We start from the raw sequence: 4,546 nt of genomic DNA, 5'->3' as shown, positions 1-4,546 counted from the left end.
AATGGATTCAAAGTCTTAGCAATAGAAACTCTCTAAAATGAGAGACACAGAGAAGATAGAATTAAAAAATGATTGAACAGAGCATCAGTGAGCTAGCTGTGTAATAACTTCTAGCAGCTCAGTATACATATAATTGGAGTCCCCAAGAGAAAGGAGAGAGAGTACTCTAAAATATTTGAATAAATATTAGGTAGAAAATTTCCAAATTTAATAAAGCCTATAAACACAAAGATCCAAGATGTTCATAAAAAAAAAAATGATACCAAGCCACCTCATAATCAAGTTGCTCAAAACCAATGATAAAGAAAAATCTTAAAAGCAGCCAGCAAAAACAAAACAAAACAAAACAAAAACAAAAATATGTTACTTACAATGAAACAAAATGAAGGATGACAGCAGATTTCTCATCAGAAGTAATGTAACCAAGCAGACAGTGGAGTAACAGTTTCAAAGTCCTGGAAGAAAAAGCTGTCAAAAACTAATATTATTTTGTCAAACTAATATTTTGAACTATATCAGCAATGATATAGTTCAAAAACACAGAGGAAATGAAGACTTGCTGATATAAAAAAACTGAAAGAATTCTATACTATACTGTAAGAAATGTTAACCCATACTATAAGAAATGTTAAAGGAATCATTTAGGCAGAAGAAGATACTGCATTGAAATATGGGTCTACATAAGGGAATGGAGAGCACTGGAAATGATATCTACATAGGTAAATGCATATAAGATTTTAAAAATTATTTAAATCTCTTTAAAAGAGAATTGACTGTTTAAACAAAAATAGTAACAATGTGGTGTGAGGTTTATAACATATGTAAAAGTAAAATGTATGGCATTTTAGCATATATTCAGCACAATGCTGCAAGGGGAGAAATGGAAATATACTACTATAAAGTGGTTATACTCTACATGGTTGTTCTAGTTTGCTAATGCTGCTGGAATGCAAAACACCAGAGATAGATTGGATTTTATAAAAGGGGGTTTATTTGGTTACACAGTTACAGTCTTAAGGCCAAGGTAACACATCAGCAATCGGGTACCATTACTGGAGGATGGCCAATGGTATCTGGAAAACCTTTGTTAGCTGGGAAGGCACGTGGCTGGCGTCTGCTCCAAGGTTCTGTTTCAAAATGGCTTTTGCCCAGGACGTTCCTCTCTAGGCTGCAGATCCTCAAAAATTTCACTCTTAGTTGCACTTGGGATATTTGTCCTCTCTCAGCTTCTCTGTAGTAAGTGTCTGCTTTCAATGGCCGTCTTCAAACTGTCTCTCATCTGCAGCTCCTGTGGTTTCTTCAAAGTGTCCCTCTTGGCTGTAGCAGCTTGCTCCTTCTGTCTGATCTTATATAGGGCTCCAGTAATTTAATTCAGACCCATCCTGAATGGGCGGGCCAACACATCCATGAAAATTATCCAATCAGAATCATCACCCACAGTTGGGTGGGGCATATCTCCATGGAAACACTAAAAGAATTACAATCTAATTGACACTGATAGGTCTGCCCACACAAGATTACATCAAAGTTAATGGCGTTTGGGGGACATAATACATTCAAACTGGCACATTCTACCCCCTGGACCCCAAAATGACATTATCTTTCCATATGCAAAATACATTCACGCCACAACAATATCACAGAAACTTAAATAATTTCAGTAACAATAGTTAAATACAGGATTCCATCAAAATCAATTATAGGCGTGGTCAGTCCTAAGGCAAAATTTTCCTTTAGCTGTGGATCTGTGAACTTTGAACAAGTTATGTGCTTCCAATATATAAAGGAGGGACATTCATACGATAAACATACCCATTGCCATAAGGAGAAAGAGTAAGAAAAACAGGGTTAACAGGACCAAAACAGTTCCTAAAACCTGCAGGACAAATCCCATTAGATTTCAAAGTCTGAGAGTCATTTACAGAACAACCTTGCATCCTTGGGACTTGAGAGAGCAGGTGTCTTTGTGGCAGCCCTTTCCTCTCTAAACGCTTGGGTGAGTGCTCCAACATATCCACACATTGGGGAGACCACCTTCTTGGCTCCACCATCCTCAAACATTGGGACAGCTCCCGGATTCCCTTCCATTTCTGGGGCACATGCTCAACCCCTTCAGAGCAGTGTGGTGGCAGCCAGGCTCTCCCCAATTCCCTGGGAATGTGTTCCACCCTCTTTGGGGCTTGGCGTGGCAGAACAATTCCTGAGCATCGAGGTGGAAGGCCCACCCTCGACCCTTTCCATGCATGTGGGCTGCTCCGCTCTCCCTGTCTGAGACCTCTTGACTCCAGACCTCAACCTCCATGGCTCTGTCTTTGAAGAAATTTTTCCTTCAATTTGTTCCTTGTCTGTCTCCTCCAGTCCAGACTGACAACAGCTCTGTCTATAAAGATCTCACAAAAATTCTGTGGGCTTCGCATGAAGCACACAGGTGTCAAAGCCGTCAGACAATAGGACTTTCCACAAATCCTTTCTGCTTAACTCCTTTTCCAATCTTAGCTTGTACTGAAATGGCGGCTGGGTTCTGTGTTTGGTTACATCCTCACATTGGGCTGTAGCTTCTGGGATTCTACCCCCTGGAAGCCCGTAATTTTCCAAGCCATCAGCTTCTGGTTTCTTTGTACCCAAGAGTTCAGTTCTAAGTTTATCTCTTTCCGCTTGCATTTTACTATAAGCTGCAAGGAGAAGCCAGGGTACATCCTCCACACGTAGTCTGGAGATCTCCTCAGCTAAGTATTCCAAATTGTTGCTTTCAAATTCTTCCCTCCATCTGACACAAGGACTCAATTTTGCCAAATTCTCTGCCACTTTCAAACAAGGATCGCTTTTCTTCCAGTTTGCAACAACACATTCATCGTTTCTGTTCAAGGCCTTGTAAGAAGTATCTTTAGAGTCCATATTTCCACAAACAGTCTCTTCAAAGCAGTTTAGGCCTTTTCTATCAAGCTCCTCACAATTCTTCCAGAATCTTCCCCTTATCCATTTAAAAAGCCATTCCAACATGTTTGGTATTTGCAAACTCAGCAGCAAAAGCACCCCACTTCTCTGGTACCAAATCTGTTCTAGTTTGCTAATGCTAGACTCTTGCTCCAGAGAAGCTAAGAGAGGACAAACACCCCAAGAGTAACTGAGAGTGATGTTTTTGAGGAACTGCAGCCTAGAGAGAAATGTCCTGGGAGAAAGCTTATGTGGTTTCTTCAAAGTGTCCCTCTTGGCTGTAGCAGCTTGCTCCTTCTGTCTGATCTTATATAGTGCTCCAGTAATTTAATTCAGACCCATCCTGAATGGGTGGGCCCACACCTCCATGGAAATTATCCAATCAGAGTCATCACCCACCGTTGGGTGGGGCGCATCTCTAAAAGAATTACAATCTAATTAACACTGATAGGTCTGCCCACAAAAGATTACATCAAAGATAATGGCATTTGGGAGGCATAATACATTCAAACTGGCACAATAGTATAGTATAATATCACTTAAAGGTAGACTGATAAGTTAAAATGTGTGGGATAAACCCTAAATGTATCACTAAAATAATAAAACAAAGGGTTGTATAAAATGATGGTAGACTTAACCCTATCCATACAACAATCACATTTAATTTTAATGGTCTAAATACCACAGTTAAAAGACAGCGATTGTCATGTTGAATAAAAAAAACAAGACCCAACTACATGCTGTCTATAAGACACACACTTTAAATATATAAGCATAAAGACAAATAGGTTAAAAGCAAATATATGGAAAAAAAGATATACAAGCTGTTCTAGCTTGCTAATTCTGCCAGAATGCAAAACACCAGAGATGAATTGGCTTCTGTAAAAGGGGGTTTATTTGGTTACACAGTTACAGTCTTAAGGCCATAAAGTGTCCTAAGTAACACATCAGCAATTGGGTACCTTCACTGGAGAATGACCAATGGTGTCGGGAAAACCTGTTAACTGGGAAGGCACATGGTTGGCGTCTGCTCCAAAGTTCTGGTTTCAAAATGGCTTTCTCCCAGGACATTTCTCTCTAGGCTGCAGTTCCTCAAAAACATCACTCTCAGTTACTCTTGGGGTGTTTGTCCTCTCTTAGCTTCTCTGGAGCAAGAGTCTACTTTCAACATCCAACTTCAAACTGTCTTTCAACTGCAGCTCCTCTCTCAGCTCCTGTGCCTTCTTCAAAGTGTCCCTCTTGGCTGTAGCAAGCTCGAGCCTTCTGTCTGAGCTTATATAGTGCTCCAGTAAACTAATCAAGGCCCACACTGAATGGGCCGGGCCACACCTCCATGGAAATTATCCAGTGAAAGATCTCGCCCTCAACTGAGTGATCACATCTCCACAGAAACAGCCGATCAAAAGTCTCCAACCCAGTCAACGCTAATATGTTTGCTGCCCGCACAAGAGTGCATCAAAGATAATGGCGCTTTGGGGGACATAATATACCCAAACCAGCACACATGCCAACACCAATCAAAAGAAAGTAGGAGTGCCCATTTTAATATCAGACAAACTTGATTTCACAGCAAAAAATATTACCAGGGATAAAGAAGCTCATTTCATAAAGA

The sequence above is a fragment of the Choloepus didactylus genome, chromosome 12 (assembly GCF_015220235.1).
Source record: "Choloepus didactylus isolate mChoDid1 chromosome 12, mChoDid1.pri, whole genome shotgun sequence".
In the NCBI taxonomy this organism is placed as follows: Eukaryota; Metazoa; Chordata; class Mammalia; order Pilosa; family Megalonychidae; genus Choloepus; species Choloepus didactylus.
The sequence above is the reverse complement of the archived record's forward strand: the minus strand, read 5'-3'. Positions refer to the sequence as shown.